Raw genomic sequence first — 23,562 nt, 5'->3', positions numbered from 1 at the left:
AAAATCTTAATATTTTATACTTGCAAAAAGATTTCTATTTGTGATTCATATTGCTTCTAATACGTGCAAGCATTAGACACAGTTAAATAAGTAGTGCTGCAAAGGTAGCCAAAATATTGTGTTGCTACATGATATGCAGAATGCGTCACTATGTGAAGATCTGTTTGGAATTATGCATGGAATAATCAAATTTGTTCCAGACATAAGTAAAGCAGAATATTGGTTATGCTTAGTATTTCAGATGTTATTCAGGTGAGTTTTGTACAGACATATCCTATGACTATGTAAAAACTAGAATACTAGACATTTAAAAAATAAAGATTAAACAAAAAAACTGGTCTGTCTCTTAGATCCTACTTTTTTGCAAAAAGAATCTTAGGAAGCACATTAATTTCCCTTGACTGCTCATGTTTATGGAAAGTTTATGTGGTTGTTACAGAATGTAGTGTGCAGTAGAACTAGCCAGAAATATGATTTCCAGACCATGGGAAACAAGAGTCTTTGAAATTTCACTTCACTGTGAATGGAACAAATTTCTAAACTTCCAAAATTTCCCACATACTGAAAAACCCAACAAAATGTTGTTTTATAAACAATGAAACATGGTGTCTCCAAAACAAATACAGGCTCCAAACTGTAGCTTGTCTGTGAAATTGACACTCTTTTGGCTTTACCAATGTTAATATCAGTTTTGAAACTGACAATATCAATTTCACAGAACACATTCAGGGGCTCCCAGGATCTGTGTCTCCTAGGCTGCCTCATTATATGTAGTAATGCAGAGAAAGGGCCCCTGGGTACCCATTTCAGGACTTTGAAATGACTATTTCAAATTCTGTGGCTTCAAAAGCTGTGTCCAGATGAGCACAGACATTTGCTTCTCTGGGGACAAGTAACAGTGGCACACCTTGTGCCGCTGTTACTTCTTCCTGGAGAACACCCATGCCATGCATGCTCTAGTGCATGGCAGGTTATCCCAGGTGGGGTAGGGGAGGCTGGGGACAGCATAGTTGCTGGCCCAAGAAGCCTTACCTAGGGTCCAGGGGGCCTTGGAGAGCTGTAGCCATGGCACACCTGCAGCTACAAGCTTGGCTGGCAGCCGGAGCATGGCTCTGGTCAGCCAGGCTCCAATTTTCAGTGCACTGCCCTCCTTTTTATGGCATGGATTTTTTTTAATAAAACCTGAATGCCTGCATGTGCCATGTGTGGAACCACAGATGGGTTTGCAGTACCACTGCATGTCTGCACTTGTCTGGACATGGCAAAAAAGTCTGGAAGTACCAACTCTTATACTTTACAAAAGCCTAGCCCTAGGGCACTTCACCAAACTGGAGCCAGGCCTCTCAGTTTCCATGCTATCTGCTCCCTCCTCTCTTTCCCTCCCCCCATCTCAAGACTTGGGATTTATACATGGCATTTCATCAAATTCATTGGAATCCTATCTTGGATTTGGTGAGTGTTTGCAAACTTTGAGATGTTTCAACTGGGACCTGAGAGGCTTTAAATGTGAGAATAAAGATTAGTATTTTCTGATGAAACGTTGCTTTGGCAAAACATTTTCTAACTATAGTCTGAAGTGCAGATACATTATAACTTTAACAGCCTAGTCATTAAGGCTTGAATAGTGTATTGACACCTTTTTAATCTTCATTTATTGTTCATTGAACATCTATTTCATTTTTCTTTTAAAGTATATCTCTGGATATTGTTAGTATAAAACCTTGAAAACACAATCCAAAGGTTACAATGCAGCAATATCTGCCTGATTTTGCAAAGGGCCCCCCAAAAATCTTTCTGAAATATATGACCCGTCATTCTCATCCCAGTGTGTACTTATTCAAATGCCAGTGAAGATGCTTTAAATTCTAACATTTCACTAAACCTTGACTTCTGGAAGAAAGTAAAGAATAGTTTCTATTATGATGTAATGGACAGAACACTCTGAATGGCTTCTTATTTTAGGCTAGGGACAGAAGTTACACATAAACCGGTTTAAGTGACCAGAAACTGGTTTAAATCTGTAACAGAACAGAAGCTCAGGGCATTTATACACACATTTTTTTGTCCCATGATGCGCCGGTTAACTTCCACTTTGGGGCAGACTTGATTAATTGAGTTTGTTCCACATGGGAGCTTATGTGAACTGCGCTGCATGACATGCAGTTGTATAAGTGGCGAAAAGCACATCAGTGTGTAGAAAATGGTGGTGGTGCGCTTTTGAACTAAAGCACCTTCTATGTGTTTTAGTTTGAAAGCACACCACAACCATTTTCTCAGCACTGACACACATTTTTCCACTTATACAATTGCAAATGTCTCAGTGCTTTTATGTATAAAAATGCCCTCGGTGCATATAAACCAGTTTCAAAATGGCTAGAACTGTGTGAAGTGTAGTATCAGACTTAAGTGATTTGAGTCAAACCAGTTTATAAAATGTCTGTCCCAAACCCCTTCCTGGTTCAAGTTAAATCACAGTCCCACAGCATCCCAGCATGCTTTTAAGCTATGGGCTGGGCTGTGCAGTCTGCTCGAGAGAGCAGGGCTGGCTCTGCCCCTCTTCTCCCTGGCTGGAGCAGTGAGGGCTGGCTGACAAATGGGTTGTGGGGGGCAATCCCAGCTGCAGTCTACATGGGGGGACTGCACCCCACGGCAAACCCTAGCTGGGGGCTGGGTCAGGGTAGGGGTTTAAGCACCCTTTCCCCAGCTCTAATTTACTGCTGTCTATGACTTTGGACTACAAATCCCAGAGGCATGTGGAAGCAGGAAGAGGAAATGATGAGCAACCCTGCAGAGTCTTACTGCCATAATTCTGGACTGCAAATCCCAGCAACCTCAGGGGTAGCAGGAAGAGGAAATGAACACACAGGTAGAAAGTCATGCTCTAGCACCCCCTGGCTTCTGACGTGAGCCACTGTATTTCCTGAATCAAAGGTAAATATCTGTTCACTTTTATTTCAGTTTAATCTGTGCAGCTTAGAATAACCTGCAAAGACTGAATCGATTCAGCCTCTAGTTTTTTGACTGTTTATACTTAGGCTTAGTGTTCTGCTCAGATGGACTTGGGAGATATTCCTGTTTGCTTTTTCTCAGACAAAAGGGACTGATTCAAAGTATAATATAACTACCACAGCAACATGGGGCATCATTTTGTGGCACTGTAGAGATCAAAATTAATTTCTGAGATCCCCAATGTCCTTAGTCACTTACATGTTCCTCTAGGCTTCTAGCTAAGTTATAAGCACCCAGGGCTTACAGATCAAACTATTTCTTGATAATATGGCAGGAAAGCAGGCATATATTCTTGGGAAAAGAATTTCTTGAACTTTCAGCAGTGACGTAATACTCAAAAACACTCTCAAGACCTTTGAAAACAAAGGAAAGGTCATGAGAGCCACATATTCTATGGTCTGATTTCATGCCTGATTATGATTCCAAAATACTGTAAGCAGTTCAAGCACTGAAAAAAATCTCCCTGCCTTACATGTCTGCAAGGCTTTCTTCCATGTAGCAATGATAAGTTTCCTTCTTCCTTCTAGCTCACTCTTTCTCTTAAGTCTGTCTTTGTGCTATATTCTCCACTGGGAATTTCTAACACTCTCATAGAGTCTTGTGTACAAATTAAAAAAAAAAAATGTTTCATGGAGGTGTGACAGATTCATTCAAAATATGTAAGCCTAGGTTGCAGTCTCTGTGGCTTTTCAGGAAAGATATTTAAAAAAACCCAAAACTGTATTGAAATGATTTCCCACTGATAAATGCCGTTTCATTAAAACCAAAATATATTGCTACTAGAAATTTATTAGGTTTGATGAATTTTAAATTGTAAAGACTTATGTGAAAGAAAGAAACTAACCTACCTGAAAATATCCATATATTTAGGTCACTTATATGGGATCTGGAAAACCCAGTTGAAGTCTATGATTAGGAGCAAGAACTTGACTCTCAGGCTTAGCAGAGACATTACACATAACCAGTAAAAATGATGGAAAAATGCTCTAAACCTGTAACAGAACAGAATTTCAGTGCACATGAACAGGTTTAAAAATGGCAAATCCTTTCTAAGATAGATCTGGTGGGTGGATGTAGCCTCAAATTTAATCAGTTTAGCCTACATCAGCCTATCAAACTTCTTTACCAGATGCCCTTCTGACTCAGGTCACAGTAACCTGGCATCCCCAGGCACCTTTGCAGCCTTCCTACTAACTCTTTCTTGTAGGGTGGGCAGGCCAACCTCTGCCCATGCTCAGCTGCTCTGGCTGAGTGCTAAGCCAGCCCTGCCCCCAGGCTGTCAAAGGGCTGAGGCAGCAAAGCCTCTGCTCCCCAGACCTGCATCCTGCCTGTACCTGTCAGCCAGGTCAGGCAGCAGGGGTAGTGGGGCAGAGGCCCCTGCCCCCATCCCTTCCCCAACCAGCACAGCTGGGGTCGGGGGGTAAGCAGTGGGGGGCTTCCCCCATTCCTCACTGCCTGGCAAGACAATAACCTATACTTAGCCAGGATTATATGCGTTTAAGAGGCCGTTTTAAACTGAGTTCTTAATTTGATAACAGCATGTGGGCAGTGGGGGAGGGGATGTACTTTTGATACACATGCCACAAATTAGCCTCACATCCTCCCTGAGTAGTACTCCAGTCCCTTTCCCCTGTCCGATCTGCTGCTCTGATTTCTGTTTTCTATCATATTTGCCACTGAGCTTCTTGTTCTGTATTCAATCCTCCATGTGCCTGACATAGAGTTTGCCAGTGCTACTTGTGGCACGTGTGCCACAGGTTGGGGCACCCCTGTCCTATTCTGTCACAGCATAAAACAGCATCTAAAAAGATTGAGTCAAAAGGCCCCCTTGGTCATTAAAGGCCAAGCAAATTTTTATAGGTTATTTCTAATAAAGGAAATAACCTTTATTAACTTATAAATTAAAAATCATTAATTTTTTAAGGAGTTACGTCTCAGCTTCTTTCTCCCTACTCTCTCTTTTTTTTCTTCCCTTGCTTAATCATATCTTGATAAATCATACTTTGCCTCAGGCTATTTTTCTTAATTTTTATCTTTTTAGCATTGCCATTAATTTTTTTCTAATACCATATCTTCTTGTTGTCTCTTTTCAACACAATTTTCTTTTCCTTATTCAATCTTTCTCTACATTTATATTTCTATTCATTATTTTCTTAGTGTCTCTTTCTCCCCACTTCTATTTTTTAAATAATTCATCTGAATTTTTCATCACCTTTCCTCCCTTGTGTTCTTCTCCTTCTCTCTCGCTCTGTAAGTCTCCACATTTTGGAAGCAGTGATTAAGCCATATTCAAAATTCTATGAAGCTGATGCAGTGAATTTGTGACTTGAAATACCAGTTACAATTAAAATACCCAATAGTCATGGAATGTAATCTCCCCCCGCCCCATATCACTATTAAAATATGTATTCAAAATGAATTAGTGATTCCACTATCTGCTGCACTGCATCTGTCTAGTTTTTAACTTTTGTAAAGCTTTTTGAGCTCCTTTGCACTGCAATATGCTATGCAAATTTGATATTTAATTACCGAGATTCATTCTCTCGTGAAAGGAAATAGTTCTACAGTTATAAACTAGTTTCCTAATTAAAAATTGTTGTAGCCCTTTTTAATGAACAGATCAAAACTACTAAAAATAAACAAGCAGGCAAATTTTAGCATGCCTTGTCTGGTACAGAAAACACTGGAAATATGACATTTTGTCATTGTTTAGTTAGCCAGTTATATTAGCTGGGATGTTTTACTGTACACCCATTTTAATCAGCTAGAAATTATATTTATTGGGATATGAGTTGAATAGACATGGTTGTAATTCTGTGCACAGGTATGCTCATTTGTACAAACCCAACATTGAGCAGAAAACAGCTGCTTTGGACTCAATTGACCTCACCTACTATATCCACAAATGGTGTCAGGCATAAAGGGAAGGGATAAAAGGGAGAACACAGCTCGGTGGGGATTTCCCTGGGGTGGCTTGTATTGTAGCTTCTTTTGGGATGAGGTATGACTGGGCTCAATTGCTTAAGAAATTGTTTCCTGCCTACCAGAACCTAAGGGGTGTGAACTAACATTCACCACACTCAGTTGGTCTGTAGGTGCTTGCTTGAAGCCACCTAGACCAGGAGTAGGTGTGTGTAAGAGTTTGCCACTGCTGGAAGCATTGTGTTTGCTGCTCCCTGAAGCTGTGCAAGAAACCTGGTGTAAATAACTTAGGGTGGGGAAGGGATAGATAGTGGAAGGGGAGTGTTGGCAGGATGTGGGTGTTGGTTTGTCTATCTGGAAGTAGTGGGATTGGGAGGATAAAAATAGCCCAGTCAGGTTGGTGGGGAGGGAGAGGTTAGGAATAGCATAGACCTCAGGCTGGAGCAAATAGCTGATCTGGAACTGCTCTCCCAACTCAGAGCACAGTGTTCTGGACATGAGCTAAAACCTTTCCTAGATCAGAAAGAAGGTTATGGCTATGAGGTTAAACCTTCCTTGTTTAAGTTAGTCAGGTGAACTAACTTAGATCAGGTGTGCCATTTTTGGGGACAATTTAAGCCCTCTTCACACCTCTATGATTGGGAATTTAGAGTGACTTAACTCTGGTCAGGTTGATCTAAATATAATGCCTATATATATACCCAAAGAGAGATTGACATGGGAGTGATGTTTAAATGTTCCTGTGGAGAGAGAGACTCAGGAGAAGGGGAGAAAGTTGAATATGACCCTTGTCACCTATCTTAGATGGAGTGGAGTCACTGCTTCCTCCAGATTTCTCTGAGCTCACCTGCAGCCAAGGGCCCAGGTGGTTCCAGGAAGAGGCCACCAGGAAGAGTCTGCAGCATCATGCTGGGAAAGATGTGGGTGGACTTTCCAGACAAGAAGGGTATGGGCGATTTGGAGGATCACCAGGACATATGGATGCCAGGACACCGCAATGAACACTGCAATGATTGTGTGGACTCTGTGGGATAGGCACCTGTAAAGAAGAGTCAGGTTAGATATAGCCTCGGCAAGTGGAGAACAGGGGAAGGACCACTGGGTGTAGGAACCATCCTGACTGGATTGCCTTTCTCTGAAGGACTGTGCTGGATTTGGGAAGGAGGCCACCCAGAAGAGTTGGGCGCCCTCATAGAGACTTGTATTGGAATCATACAGGAAGCAGCCCAGATAGGGCTATCTTTTGTATCAAGGGCACTGAATTGCCCTCGATTGCCCTCTCCAGGATGAATTTGTCTGCAGAGGGTCATATTTGACTGATACTGAACCAGCCCAGAGAGGCCTGCATCGCTCACAGGACTGAAAAAGTAATACTTGAAGTTGGAACAGTCAGACATTCACCATTTGTATCTTGAAGAAGGTTGGACCTCTCATTCCTGTTTTGCTATTCCCTTATTCTCAGTTATTTTGGCAAGACTGGCACTGGGGCTCTGACCCTGACTTAACTAGGTCTGGTGGCCCAGAGGCTCCTGGGCTGGGGCCAACCTAAAATAATGCATGCAGGAATTAATCCCACTTCAGGCACGTCATGCCAGTGAAGGAAGGGGAGGGTCAGACTCTTCACTCTCTCTTCTGTCAGGACCAGAATACTATCTGACATACAGGAAGTGGTAGGGGTGGAGTGTAGTGAAGGCAGAGCCCCATGAAGAGACTTTATCAGCAGGCCTAAAGTGTCACTCATGGGAATTGGCTTCCCCAGTAAAGGAAAAATGAACCTCATGGTGGGCAAGAGGGAAATACCCCAGATCACCTGAGTGATATTGTTGATGCCCCACCCTGTTGTCCCTTAACAGAAGGACATCAGGCTGAAGGGGGCCTAAGCCCTATATTACCTTCAGTCAACAGTTACTAAAAGCTTATATACTAGGCTGAGGAAAATTGCTGCTTGCGGTTCTCAGCACAAAATAATGATAGCTAATCTAATAGATATTCTTTTTTCTTACAATTTGTGAAAACCAGGTAGTGGTTTGTCTTGAACCCCAAGTGATGCATTTACATGTGATAGAAACTGCAAGCTTGATCTATGCTCTTAAAAAAGCTTGAGCAATCTAAATCTTTAAGCTTCTCCTCACCATGTTTAGACTACCTATGTTAATAGTAACATGGATTTAAAACATTGCCTCCAAGTAACATGGATTGAAAGCAGCAGGAACTGTAGCAATGCCTAGTTCATCAAATCCTAATGTCTACAATTCTCACAAGTGACTGGATGATCATACTGACTACAGCAATGCCAGTAAGGCTTACAAATGTGTGCTCAAAGCATGTTTTTAGGGCCATCTTGATGACTTTTTAGTAGATGCCTGTTATGGTGCAGTGGCTGCCTGAACAATGTACAATCCTGTTGTCTCTGCATTTTACTGAGGCATCAGGAACTGACAAGTGAAGACAAAATCCAGTGTCAGCCCAGGGTTATAGTGAAGTCAAAAGGGTCCATTTTCAATTGCCTGGATGTTACTAAGGAGACCCACTACACAAAAACATATCTAGGGTGGTAATCCACACATGGTAGTCCAGTTACTACAGGATATCTGCTGGCAGGAGGTGAAACCAGTGAAGAACTCTTGCGATTCAACCTGAAGAACTCATTTTGGTGGAGCAGTTTTCTCAAAAAAATCCTGGCCATAGGAAGACAGCAAATTACCAGGCAAGCATTCCCCAAATGTGTCAGAATAATGGACAGATAAGGTTCCTTGGGTGAATCTGATATCTTTTATTAGACCAACCCAAATAGTTGGAGAATAGTTATTAAGGAAGCTTTCGGGTTCAAAAACCCTTCGTCAGGCTAAGGAAGTCTCAGCAGTTGGTGTTCCATCCAGGAAGAGCACACACCAACTGCTGAGACTTCCTTATCCTGAAGAAGGCATACTTTACCTGGGATACATGTGGAAAAGACCAGTTTGGCTTCCAGTAAAAAATATAGGCCTTGAAAGCCTTCCCTATTTCAACCATAAAAAAGTATAATTCCTACTTTGTGCCTTAACAATCACACTGATAGATCTTTTGGAGGAGGGCAGTCCTAAGAAGGTAGGCTGGTTGAAGGCTTGTAAAAAGTTTCTTCAGCTTAAATCCTAAGTATGTAAGGAACCAGTCTTTTGCAGCTCAGATCTCTCAAAGGAGTCTGTGTTCCAGACACCTCAAAATTATACAGGGGTACCCACCTGCATATTATTTAGAAGTTCTTCATGAGACAGCAATGATGTGTATTCTGGGTGCATTCAGGTTTTTACCACTTCTGAAACCCAGTCAGTATGACTACAGATCATGCTCCCTATGGTGACTAGACGCCTTGAAGGAGACATAGTCATAAATAATGTTGTGAGGAATGATCCCTCCAGCCATGCTTACATATGGTAAAACATAGTCTGTAGAAGACCTGTTACAATTCAGCTAAACCTTGTTTAATTTGTCAGCTGGCATTCACCTGCTCACCTGAAGGAACTGATGGTTAAATAAGATTATTTCCTTATGTGTGAATGGGGAACTAGTCTGGTTTGTTCAAAGTCCTGAAGTGATTTAGGGACTGAAGGGTATTCCATTTTTAAGAACATTCTTTAAACACCGGTAGAAATAAAGATGTTATGTTTTGCTTTTGTTTTACCATATGCAAAAATAAACCTGGGAATTCTGTTAATTTTTTTTCTAGAATTTTTACAAATTCTCCAACATTGGCAACTCATTCTGTGACTTTACCCTAACTCTGATAATCATTTTTTTTTTCCAATGGAAGGACTGATTTCCCAATATGAGAAAGTAACACTAGCCCAAAGCTCACATTGCTGCTGAGGAAGAGACTGATAGTTGGAATATCTATTTTTATCTGTTATGAATTATAGTGAATTCTACTGTAATTTTTGCAGCCACTGTATGGAAATGGTTCTATCTTGTCTAAAAGTAATGAAGTAGATCATATTTTGGGTGCTGGTGCAAACCACATTCAACTTGTATCACTTTTGGAAGTGCAGTGTGCACTACTGTGTGGCAGTCTACAGGTTGGTGCTAAAATAGCCTTCCTGTGACCTGAGAGGTGGTCAGTGCTATTAGTTGTATCAATACCATAGTTCAGTTCTGGCATTGATGGGATGAAATGCAGGTGTAGAGAGTTAGCCTTTCCTTTTTATAATCACTGAAGCAGGGAATGAAGCCAAGGTGTCCTACCTCATAACTGAGTAACCCAATAACCAGAGTAGAATCATTGGTAAGATCACAAAATAAATCATCTCAATCAACCATCTGTCTAACCTGCTTTTGAACGTTTCCAGATTCAGGTACTCTTGTTCAAATTCCTTCAAGCACAGAAAGGACCTCAATTTGGCCTCCCCCATCTTTGGTTAAATACCCTAACTGCTAAGCATTAGGTAAAAGAGTAGCAACAGCATTGGATTCCTTCACTGAGTCACCATTTATAAAAAAGAGGTAAGTCTGGCCCTCTGATGCTTTGCTTTTACTTGCAGTGACCCAAATCAAGCTTTCTGGGTTTGTCAAGAAAAATATTCTGGGACAAATTAAAATATTGTTTCTTCTGTTACTGAACCATAGGGTAGAAAGAAAATTCCCAACTTTTTTCCAAACCCTATTTTAATGGTAGCATACTACTGAGGCACAGTGTTTAGAAGGGCACTTCCACTGTTTTTTAGCTCCTGCACCCCAGCTAAGGCCACCAGGAGAAAGATAGATTGAGCTGACATGGTAACAATTTTGTTCCTCTTCAAGCTCAATTTAAACAACTGTCTTCTAACAAGTACATCTCCATCTTTAATAAACAGTACTGCTGCAGATTTAGTCCAGAAGAATTATTAGCCACCAGCTATGAATTGCTGGAAGAGCAAGTTTCTGAAATGTTGTGACAGATGCAAAACATTGTTTCTTTTCATTCTCTCTTATGCTAAATAAAAAACAACAACAAAAAACAACCCTCTGCTGGAGATACATAATGATAAAGGCAGCAACCTATGCAGCTTTCTTAGTACCTAGATTTATTCAGCTCAATTCAATATAGGATGAGTTATGTGTGTTCATGTTGCTGTTTTCCCTACTGAGATGGCAGAGTTGGGACAAGTGAATGTGCATTTTGGGGATAAAAAGCTCTTGTTTAATCCGTTTGGAGACAGACACGTGGGCAGAAATCAACTGAGCATACGGTAATGAAGTGAAATCCAATACTGGATTGTTGCCTTGGAAAAAGTTGTTGGGCAGAAGCTGACTGCTTTGGTTATGCTATTATTATGCTACAATGTTCTAACGGTTGCTATTAAATAAGTATTCCACCAACAGCTGCAAATAGCCCTAAAGTTAACCTTCCATCAGGCTTAATACACTTAATAGTCGCGGAGGTGGTCTAAATATTTTTTGTCATTGTTAGCTACACTCAGTGAACTACATGGTAACTCAGAGCTCAGCTACATATACTAAGAGGCTCCTGCGCTAAAGGCCAGGTGCAGAAAGTTTGGCTTCTGGCACCCAAGTTCAAACTTGTTATTCTTCTTAGCAACCACTTGGTACTAGAGGTACCTAAAACTCACTTGGTATCTCTCTCCTTAGCCTGAAAGTTCCCTCAACCCCTGAACTTGTTTTGGGCATGCTCAGAACTGTACCGATCTAAGCAACTAGTTCCTTAATCCTAAACTAGGGTATGGAATTTAGATAGAGAAGTACCTTCATCCCCTGAGGTCTAGTAAGCGTGCATAGGGTGCATCTCATCCATTCCTGGAATCAGATCCCTCACAAAATGCAATTGTGGCCATTTTTCAAAGAAGAGCTGGAGTGCTCACCTTTGTATGTACTGCAGGCCCCCAAAGAAGATGTGTCCCTTGTTTTGGGAAGACAGAATGAGGAATTATTATTATTATTATTATTATTTTGCAAAATCATGACTGAAAGCTGACCACATGAAGCAGGGGCACAGCCTGCTCTTTAATTCACTCATCCTTCCCTGGCAGCTCCTTCAAAAGGTATGTTTTAACCCTATCACAGCCACTGAAATTGGTAATAACTTTTGGCTGAATAGCCAAAATCTGTTGCCTATTTGGCAATGGCTATGAGATGGCTACAACTGTAGCTCTGAGGCCAGAGTAGATTTTGCCCCTGCAGAATAGTGGTTTTGAAAGAGGGGAGATAAGCACAGCCCCAAGAAGCCTTCACAGTGTTCCCATGCTTTTATTCTGCAGGGGATGCACTATTCTAGTGCAGCTTAAGTTTCCTCACTTAAGATATGCACCCCAATTTTGGAAGAGAAAGGTACATGTGGTATTAACCCAGTGGCTAAAACACTGCCTTGGGAGGTAGAGGTGTGTTCAGATAATTTTCCCACCTTCCTGTGGAGATTGCTCACCACCAGGCTGGGATAGAGCTATTCTCACCCATTTGAAGCAGGTTACTACATAAAAAGGACTGGAAGATTCATGGAGCAGGAAGAAAGCATGAGAAGGCACCTGCTTCTGTACACTACTGGTTGAAACACTCAGCTGGGAGGGACCATTCTAGGTTCTAGTGGTCCATTCAGGGTGATTCCTGTTTTCATCTAATGCTTGTTTAATAAGGCCTGTAAGCTTGGGGCTCCCCTTGCCCAGGTCATGCTTTAATTACTAGGCTACAGAAAAAAACAAAAACAAAACAAAACAAAAGTTTGCTGTGTCACTGTACAAAAATTTAATTCTTCCACAGGACAGGTTGAGAGCTCCTTCAGTGCAGTTATCCTGGTAGTTAAAGCACGCTGCAAGCGGGGAGACTACTCCCTGTCAGAGGCTAAGTAGAGCATGAAACCTGAGTCTCCCATTGCCTGCATAAAAGTATTCTAACAGTTTTGTTAAAATCTAGAAGGTGAGGAGGGGAACCAGCATTGGCACCTTTTTTTTTTTCCCCCTCTGGCAGCTGTGTTTAAAAGAAGCTGGCCCTGTTTGGTTCTTTGGACAACTGGTTGTGGGCACCTAACCTGGAAAGAGAATTCTGGGATCTGGATCCTATGTGAACACAAGACCCTTCTTTGCATCCTCTGTAAGATGCTTAACCTCCAGAGAGGGCTAGGAATTCAGATGCACCCCTCTGCCCAGTGTTTCCTGTTGGCTAGCTGAAAGGGCTTGCCTATTCAAATTCAGGTTTGTTGAATCACTTGAAACAGCAACGTTTTCTCATGTATAGTAGGTATCTAACTTTGGCTTTTGGATTCTGCTTCAAGGACTGAGCATTTAAAGTTTGGTGCTGTGGCATGCAACCTGTAAACTCTTAATTTTAATAAATTGCCTGCTCTGTTTGTTTCTATATTGTTGAGGGAAACAACATTGTGTACATCTTGCAAATTGTAAAGGTTCTCAACCTTTTTTATACCAGGGCCCATCTGTAAACACTGATGGCCAGTCCCAATTCAGTGCCCTTCAGTCCTGACCCACTGCCCCCCGCCCCATGGCCAGCCCCCAGGGGGTGAATGTATGGGGCAGGGTGGGATGTTTGTGGGACATGGGGGGGGGCCCAAAGCAGCCCCTTGCAGGCTGGAACTCTGACAGTCTGCAAGGGAAAAGCCACAGTTTCCCACATTTTTCTCCTTTAAAGGAGAATCCATTTTTAAAGTTTGTTGATTCATTTTTAAACTTGTTCACAACCCTTTCATATATTCTTGTCGCCCACTTTTGGGTTACGACCCACATGTTGAGAAACGCTGACACAGAGTGCATCTAATTTGGATCCTCAATTTCTCAATCAGGAAAGTGAGCTCTGCAAGGCAACTGTTTGAGTCAAAATGAGCAATATTACCTGTTATGTTCCTTACTTTTTCTTTTTTAGTTTAGAACAAAAAAACCCTTTTTTTTTCCTCTTGTGTTGAGATGACAGTGTCAAGGACTCCTTGCAATCATCCATAGGCATCTGTGTCTCCTCCTTTTCTTTCCCAAATGCTGTATATGTTATAACCTGTAATGCAAAACTAATTACAATTGTCAGCAACAGAACATGACCACAAATGTCATTTCCCCCCAGGCCTCTAGCTAATACTCCAACTACCTTAATGAGCTCCAATATAATCAACATTAAACCTAAGGAAACATCAATGAGCTTGCTCATTCATTGTGTAATGAGTTGCTTTTGAGTTTCTTACCTTTGAATAATGAGCTACAAATGAGTTATTTAAACATTGATAAAGAGCTGAGCATTCGTTTTGAATTTATTTGGTTGAAAAGCAATGGGGCTGATGATTACTGAATGCATTAGTTTAAGGTTAAAAGTGAGGCAATTATATAATGCAGTTGAAAAGCAATGCTAATTTGCAAACCTTTAGCAGTGGAGAAAAATAAACAGAGATACTAAAATTTAAAAGAATGCATAATTTGATTTTTAAGCCATTTATTGCTTTATGTACAGAATTTCTTTCATTTAACTGAGATGGATTAATGTGCAATTTTTTATGACCCTTGCAAATTTCAGGGCACAGTATAGTAGGTATTTCCTTCTATTTAGAAATAAGCTTTTGAACATATTTCTTTTTGTCTTAATGAGTAAGGTCTTTTGGTTAGGAACCCTGTAGCATACCTGAAACAATGAGAGCCATTTCTTAATTCATCATTCTGGGTACTATTGCAATATACCAATTTTAATAGTGATCAGAGGGTCAAAAAGCTAAACATTGACATATTTCTGTGGGTTTTTTCTTTGGAGAAAAGAGAGTTGCTTAGAAAATGTAGAAATGTGTCAATTTCATGATTATATATCTGGAATAATTTTCCCGTATTCATCCAAATCATTAAACAGAGGGATTTGGAGATTTATTCTTCTTCGGATTCCTTTCCAAATATATGTATTTGAAATAAACATATATATGGATATATTTGGAAGACATATTTTATATATATAAATATATTTAATAAATCTGGTGAAATCATGATTCAGCAAAAGTGAAAAGGGTTTGTCTAAGGGATTTGTGATGTTTGATGAAGCATCTGATTCAATGTTATGAAACCTATTTAATCAACATTTACCTCTGGAATGCAAAACCTGTTAGATTTGTTTGTAACAGCTTCAGAAAACTTCCTTTTTGGATATATCTACCTGGTGCCCTTTGAAAGTTTTCCCACCTGTATGTTTGCTCAAGTACCTCCTCTACATCCACACATGCAACTCTCAAGCACATGCTCATTTTTCCTTTGAAACAGTGGTTGCTTGCATTGACTAGCATCGATTGAAATCTGAGTGGTGCTTCAGATTCAATTAGAACCTGACCCTCTTGCATTGTGACGGGCAAACAAGGTCTGATAAAGTGCAAGACATGTCCCTGTACTCTCACAAGACGGTGCAGAAATAATGAAAACTGTAATACATACTGGGCTGTGGAAATGTTCATACTTAGACTAGACTAAGCTAACCTGCATATCCAGTCACAGGTGACAATTAGGGCTGTGTGAAACAGCACTGTTCCTTCTTGTTTCATAGAAGCTGTTTTGCTGTTTGGATGCTGTTTCAAGGTTACGCCCATAATATATAATGGGGAAGCATGAAACTGCCTATAACTTTGTCATTTTTTGGCAGATTTGGATGAACACAGCAAGAATGGTAGCCCCTTCTGAGGGTATGAACTTTGTCAAGTTCAAAGGAGATAGGTGCTGGGGTTTCTGGGAAACTGCACTTCAAAATCTTGAAAGCAAAACTCATGTCACTTGTAAGTGTGAAGGCACAGGGATGTGAAAACAGCAAGCATAGTAGCCCCTGCTGATGTGACAAAGCCTGACAAGTTTCAAAGAGATGGGTCCGGGGTTTCTGGGAAACTACACCTCAAGCTGCTGACAAGCAAAACTTATGACATGTGTGATTGTGTTTGTTAAGGCGCACACACACTGGTGCTGGGCCTCTACACCTCATGGTAGTGTACCCCAATGAGGCTTCCTCCCCTAAGCCTCATCCCGCCCACCACTTTAAATAATAACAGATAATAACTTAGTAACCACTAGGCCTGTGCAAAGTGGCTTGTATTCACTTCGAATTTGGATTCGGCCAATTCGGGGGACAGTGATTCGATTCAGTGATTGAAATCACTGTCCTGAATCGATTTGGCTGAATCTGATTCAGAGATTCTGCTGCCACCAAATTGGCCAACTCTCTGAATCACCCCCATCCCCCACCTGCTCTCCCAGCCCCGTTTAATGGCTGCCCTGTCCCACCCGGCCCCAGCTCCTGGCTCTTTGAAAAATAAAGCCCAGCACTTACTGGCTGCTGCCAGGTGGGAGGGGTGATCCCCACTGCCCCCCACCACCCCACACTGTGTGGGGGGCTCTGCCACAAATCCCCATCTCCTACCCGCTCTCCTGACCCCAGCTCCCGGGTCTTTTTGAAAAACGACAAAAAAGCCCCCAACTCACCAGCTATTTCCAGGTGGGGGAGGCAATCCCCATTGCCCCCTGCTGTCCTGTGCTGTGTGGGGAGCTCTGCCACAAGCCTCTTGAACCCTTCCTGCTCTCCTAGCCCCCCCCCCCCCCCATGGCCGTCCTGCCTGGTCCCAGCTCCCGGCACTTAAAAATAAAAAAAAAATAAAAAAAATAAGCCCCAGATTCACCAGCTGCTGCCAGGCACAGGGGTGACCTCTCCTGCCCCATACTGCTCAGAGGCCACTGCAGCAGTTGGTGAGTGGTACCTTTTTTTTTTAAAACCCAGGATCTGGGGTGGGTGGGGCAACTATGCGGGGGGGAGCGAGCGGGCAGGGGCCAGGGGGCTCGTGGCAGAGTCCCCCATGCAGCACAGGGCAGTGGGGGGCAGCAGAGATCACTCCCCCACAAGGCAGCAGCTTGTGAGTGGGGCCTTTTTTGAGCCAGGAGCTGGGGCTGGGCTGGGCAGTCTATGGGGGGCGGCAGGGGCTGGGACAGCAGGCAGTGGTTAGGGGGTGCTCAGGTGGCTGGGGGAGCAGGCAGGGCATGGGGCCAGTTGGGAGTCCTGCCATGGTCCCCTCCCCACTCCTCCAGCCATCCCTCCCCCACCCCCTACTTACCAGCATGGAGTCTGGGTCTAGCTCCCTGTGGCAGTGAGCAGGGACTGCCTAAATCACCGAGCTCTCTGAATCTTTTCTGAATTTATTAGGAGAGCTTCAAATCAATTCATACTTTTTAATTGGTCTCCTAATTTGATTCAGATTCAGAGATTTGGCCACCGAATTGGGCCAGATCTCCTCTGAATTGAAACAGCACTTGAAGCTTCGCACAGCCCTAGTAAGCAGCACAGTAACACCACAAGCATCTCAGGCAGCCAAACAGCCACAGTCAATATGAGAGCAGTCCTTCCCATCTCTTCCCCATCCCTCTCCTTACTTTCTGTTTCCCTGCAGGCAAGCCCAGCTTCAGCTTCGAAACTTGAAACATTTAGAAACTTTTGAAACGAGGACAGTCAAAGCGTTTGGTTTTGAAGCCCTTCATTTCATTTTGATTTTGCTGTTTCGAGCTCAAAACAAGTCGAAATAGCATCAAAATGAAACAGCCAGTGAAATTTTGCACAGCTCTAGTGTCAATCATCTGATATAGCTGTTCAATAGACATTATTGATTATATTTTGAGATGAGAGAAGCTACTACTGATTACATTTAATATCTCTTTTTTTTATACATGTTAAGATCATAAGACCAGAAGGTATTGCACAGGAAGTTTACTCCAGCATATTGTTACTTGTGGTAAGAAATTACAATGAATAGAGCCATCCTATTCCTTGTAGCAAAAAATATTCACAATATTTGGCCCTTAATTATGCTTGCAATATTGGAAAAAGTAAAGATACAAAAACTATTCCATATGTAACCTTTGGTGATCAAGTTTCTTAAAAAAACAGTAGAATGAATTATTGTTCTCAATCTCCCATTCAAGTCAAAATCAATTACTGATATATGTTGTCATTGCTCTGAATATCAAAGTTTCAATTGTCAATTCAAATTTTAATTTGGAATATCGAGTTTTCTTGTTGGTTTGCAAAAAAAAAAAGGGGGGGGGGACATCTTTGTCATTTGCTCTTTATTATTAATTAACAAGTCTCTACAAAGCCAAGTTTGCCAAAATAACTTACCTTGACTTTCTGGATGATGGCTTTCAGTTCTTGTGTTATATTGGCAGAAGCTGTAAAGGTCTGCCAAGGCAATCAAATGATAAAATATTGTTGTAAAAGTAAGTCTTATATCTTACCAATAAGAATTACAATGTTGTTCCATGTAAACTATTATTTAACCACAAAGCTGGTGGAGGAAACTTTCTCTTACCAGTAGCAGAGTAAATTGCTATAAAAACAACAAAGGAATTGTCAGTTTTAACAGCTATATGCAAGTTTACCTACAGGGAAGTTTACTTTATGGAGTCATTTAGACACTGAAAGCCAAAGATATGGGCAAAGCCATTCCTGAGTTGTGCAGTGTTTTCAAAGTAATAAAATTATACTCAAATGACTCTGGAGCCTCCTGGAAGTGTGTAAGTCAGTCGAGCTTTATAGCCTCTGTGTATTAGAGTTAAAAGTGAATATGTATACCTAAAAAAAACAAGCATTTTAGGTTTTTTTATTTACAGTGTTCAGGGATTTTTGACATTCAGATTAAAATGATTTGTGCATATTTGTAGATGCATTAAGCTGTTTACCAAATGGTTTCTATCCAAGTTTATTGTATTGTAATGATATTGTACCTGTAAAAAACAATTATTTCTTTTTAATACTGGAGCAATAGAATACCTCCCTTTCTAACAATCTGTCAACCAATGATCCATCCAAGGATTTTTAAAATATGTTCTACAAATGTCCTCTAAAGACTTATCTCTTCTGTTTTTGTGGACTTCTCATAGCAGGATCAATTTACTTAATTAATAGTGTTGGATGTCTTTATTTTGTTATCTTAGCTATTTATCTTTTGATTAATTGCTCTATTTGTAATAATTTAAGAACATTTTTTTGGAAAGTAAAGTACTTAATGGCTAGTTATAAAAATATAGCTTTAAAGTATTATTATATTTCCTCACATATCATATACACCATTTTCCTTAAAAAAATTAAAAAAAAATCAACCCTCGAAAATTGTGACATAGACAACCAAAATGATCAGGGTTTTCTTTGTATCTTTTCTAATTTGTACTGCATGTTTTAAGGTACAAACCAGAACTGCACATAGCATTCAAGATGTAGGTGCCCCATGGATATGAATAATGGCATGATGTTTTCCATTTTGTTTTTAACCCCGCTTCTGATGATGGGGGGGGGGGTGAGTGGGGGATTCAGCTGACATTTGTAACATTGACGTTCATCTGCCTTTTTTTTCCTGCCCCCTGAGTTTGGTGAGATATTTCTGCAGCTCTTCTTTGTCAGTTTGGGATTTGTTTGACTACGTAGAATAAACTAGTATCACCTGCATGCTTGAAAGTGTCACTGTGTACTCCCATTTCCAGGTCATTGATGTAAATGTTGAACAAAATTAGGTCCAGCACAGGTCCCTGCAGGATCCTTCTTCTGACCTCCCTCCATCCTGAAAAATGGTCAATCCATTTAGCCCTACCCTTTGTTTCCTATCTTTTAACCAGGTCTCAATCCATGAATTAACCTTCCTGCCAATCATCTGGCAACTCAGCTTTTTTTTTTTTTTTTTTTTTTAAGCCTTTGGTGAAGGGACCCTGTGAAATGCTTTTTGAAAGTCAGATTATATTATATCAGCTGGATCCCTTTGTCCCCATGCTTGCTAACACCCTCAAAAACTCCAGCAGATTGGTGAGGCATGCTAGGGATGGAAGTGAGACTTACTAGTCCATAGCTTTCAGGATCCCCTTGAGGCTAGTCAACAGTTCTGACTTAGTCTTCTATGACAAGCCTCCTGACTCTTGAACTCTCTGGTTTTCCTGGTTCCTGATCCTGGCTTTTAGCTTTTCCTTGGTCTTCATCTTTGTCTTTCCCTATGGATCTGTATTCTCATTCTTGACACCCAGATTAGCTCTATATTTGGACTTTGACCTTAAAATTTCACTCTCAGACTTGGAAGCTAAGCTTCTGTCCTTCTGGATTCTGACCCTGGCTTGTATTACAGATGCACCTCTAGCTTCTCCCTCTAGATCTAATAATTAGCCCTTAGACATTCATCCCTCAGAGACCTGATTCTCATACTAGACTGCCAATGACCTGGCCCCCCTAAGTGTTTGACCTGCCAGAGTTTGTGAGCTTTTCTATTTTCCTCATTTGGGTAAGCCTTCCAGGTTATTGAAGGATGCCTTTTTACCTTGAATGGCTTCCTTTACACTACTATTAAAACATGAAGGGGTTGTTTTGGCCTGCTTGGTACCCATTTTGATTTGTGGTATACACTTCTCCTGCACTTCTAATATGGTATTTTTAAACAACATTCTAGCTTCCGGCAGACCTTTTACTTTGTTGACTGTTCCTTTTAACTATTTCCTATTTGGCTCATGTTGCATAGTTTTCCTGATTACATTATGGTCACTATTATAGAGTGTATTGCACTGGGATGTGGGCAGCCAGGTTGGGAGCCACTCAAGGAATCAAAGCACCAATTGGGGCATAGATAGATACATGGAAAACAAGGTTAAACTAGGTCAGAAAGCCAAGAGGTAAATCTAGGGATGAAGTCCAAGGACAAGATGAGTCAAGAAGCTGGACGCTCAAACAGAACAAAGCTAGGGAGCAAGTCAGATGGAGCAATGAAGAAATCTTGGGTCTGGTTGCCTTGTTGCTCAGACATTTCCTATTTATTTTGGGGATAAGGAAGGATCAGCTGACCCTGGCCAGCCACTCTATTAATAGGTAGTGTATAGATGGTTACTCATAGGGTGGCAGGCTGAGCTGAGTGGCTGTGCTATCAACCAAGGCCCAAGTCTGAGGCTGTAGCCTAACACTGGATCCTATGTGTTACTCAGAGCTACAATAAGGTTTAGAATTGTGTCTCCTCTTGTGGGTTCCAAGACACATTCTTCTAGAAGGCAGTTATTTATTACATCCAGAAATTCTATCCCCACTTCTCACCTTGGTAAGATGTTTACTGAAGCCAAGAGTGTTAATATAAGCTATGAAGACAATTGAAGTAGTTCATTATTATTTCTTGTCTCATTTACCAGTTCCTAATCTTCTTAAGCATTTTGTAGTCACCTTCTTCTTTCAGATCAGGTAGTCAATAATACGTTCTTGGTATTAAATTCTTATTCAAGGATGGAATTTCTACCTATTGGGACGTTATGGCAGTTTTCCTTTCAGATAAAAATGTTTATGCTGTTAGTAGCTTTAACATACAATGCCACTTGACCACCTGCACATACTACACTGTGGGCACATCTACACATTCATTAATATGAATTAAGAAGTTACTGCACATTTAGTTTAGTACTTGCTTAATGAAATACTAACTAAATATGCAATAACTACAGTTACTTTGCAGTAGAGCCAGTGAACATTTTTTTTGTGATGGTTACTGTGCAGGAGCCTAATACTGTGCAGTAGCTTATTAGCATGCTTTTTAACTAGCACACTACTGTGCAGTGTTACCAGGCTACAGAACAACAAGTGTCTCATGTAGATGTGCCTTGTTAGTAGTAGACCACAACCATCAGCTCTTCCCAAGTAGGTCACTATCAGCCAATCTGTGCTTTTCATGAGGTCCCATACCTTTGCATCCAGCTAGAAAATCATCATGCAGTTCTTCCAGGTCTCACAAATTTAGTTATATGTGCCTAATGATCAAATCCCTCACTACCACCACCTGGTTCTTTTTACCTTTTCTATGCTCTTCCATTTGAAGAGTATCCTCAGTGCAAGGGGACACAATCATCATGATCACCTAAACCATGGGCAGTCACTTAAATTACCAAAGGTAGTCTGGGGTTATACCATGCATCCATTGCAGTCAAAGTCATCAGGCCAAGGGTTGAGGTGGTATCATGGTCAGGAGAGATAGTAGATCAAAGCCAGGAGGTCCAACCAAGGCAGAGACAGGTACTATGACAAGACTGGGATTAGACAGGACCAACGCAGAGGTCCAAGAAGTACACATAGGACTGTTGTTGTTGAGACAAGTCCCACAGGAAGTAAGAGCAGTTTTATAGTTCTCCAGTAAGGATCTTGCAGTTTCCATTGGTTACTTCTGGTCTCCTGACTTGTCATCAGGGGAAGGACCAGAGTGGACTGGCCTGCTATCTAAACAGCTGTCTGGTGGTACTGCAGATTTCATTTCTGCCTCCTGGTTTGGCTGCTCCGGTTTGAATTCCAGTGTTCCTAATGACTATAAAATCAGATAAAAAATGTGTCTTGTCTAAGGTTTCACTCTTGATAGTTTGATGCCCTTTATCCTGAATCTTCCTCAGCAGCATGGGGGCTGCTACAAGGAAGAGCTGTGTACGCAGTACACTAAGTTCAGGACCTTTTAAGTGACATAATAGTGTGAAGGGGACATTATTTGCAAAATCCATAGGTTTGTCTACCTCCAAAGAAATTCCAATATATATATTTTTTCTTTCTCCAACAGTAATTAGGGGTGTGTGAAGTGGGCCTTATGCAATTTGGATTTGGATTCAGCCCAATTTGGGGGATAGTGATTCAATTCGCTGATTCAGATCACTGTCCCAATTCAATTTGGCCAATCCAAATCTGAAGATTAGATTCTGTTTCAGAGAATCAGCAATTCGGCCATAGAAACAGCTTTATATGTTTTTCTACGTACCCTAAGGTACCAGGCATGGCTCATGAATGCTGAGATGGTGGGGCAGATGGAGCATCCCACAAGAGCATGGGCCCCCTCCTCTCCTCCTCCATGCTCAGCAGTGGACTCAGAAGTGGACTGGAAGTACTTTCAGGCAACTTCCAGGTCCACCACCAAGCACATGGGGGACACCCCCCTCCACATCGCCCTGGCTCAATGATCGGCTGTAGGGGGACCTCAGGTGCCCTCCTGACCCTGGAGGCACGAGTCACTGAGGCAGGGGTGGGGGTCTCCTGCATGCTCTGCAGTGGACCTGGAAGTGGACTGCTTCTGGGTCCACCACTGAGTTTGCTGGGGACCCCCCCACACTTCCATGAGACGCTCCATCTGCCCCACCATCTCAGCATTCATGAGCTGCCTGGTACCTTGAGGTATGTAGAAAAAACATATAAAGCTGAATCTATGTATGAATTATCTAACCTCTCTGAATCTCTCTGAATCAAATAGAGATTAATGGGTCTCCTGATTCAATTTGGATTTGGATATTTGGCCACCAAATCTCTGCCAAATTGAATCAGCAACTGAAGGATTGCACAGCCCTAACAGTTATCAGTTCTCTCTTCTTCATGAGCTCTTGGATGAGCTCTATAGGCATTGAAACAAGTGAGGTGTTGGTAGGATTCTCCAGATTTATGTGGGTGGGTGTAAATTTGTCTTGTTATATGTTAAAATCGAGTAATTTCCAATTTGTCAAGGGATGCGGGGAGGGAAAATCATTCCTAAATCATGATCAGAATTATGGAATGCAATGCTGCACATTGGAGTTACAATTCTACTGTTTGGCCATAGTGAAGGAGCATTTACAGGGAAACTGCCCTCCATGTAATTCTCCATTCATTCTGCTTTTGAAGAAAGAAGGGGTAGAAGAGAGTTAGGCTGGGCTGGGCTGG

Source organism: Alligator mississippiensis, chromosome 5, assembly GCF_030867095.1.
Source record: "Alligator mississippiensis isolate rAllMis1 chromosome 5, rAllMis1, whole genome shotgun sequence".
NCBI classification, from domain to species: Eukaryota; Metazoa; Chordata; order Crocodylia; family Alligatoridae; genus Alligator; species Alligator mississippiensis.
This window is presented reverse-complemented; position numbering follows the sequence as displayed.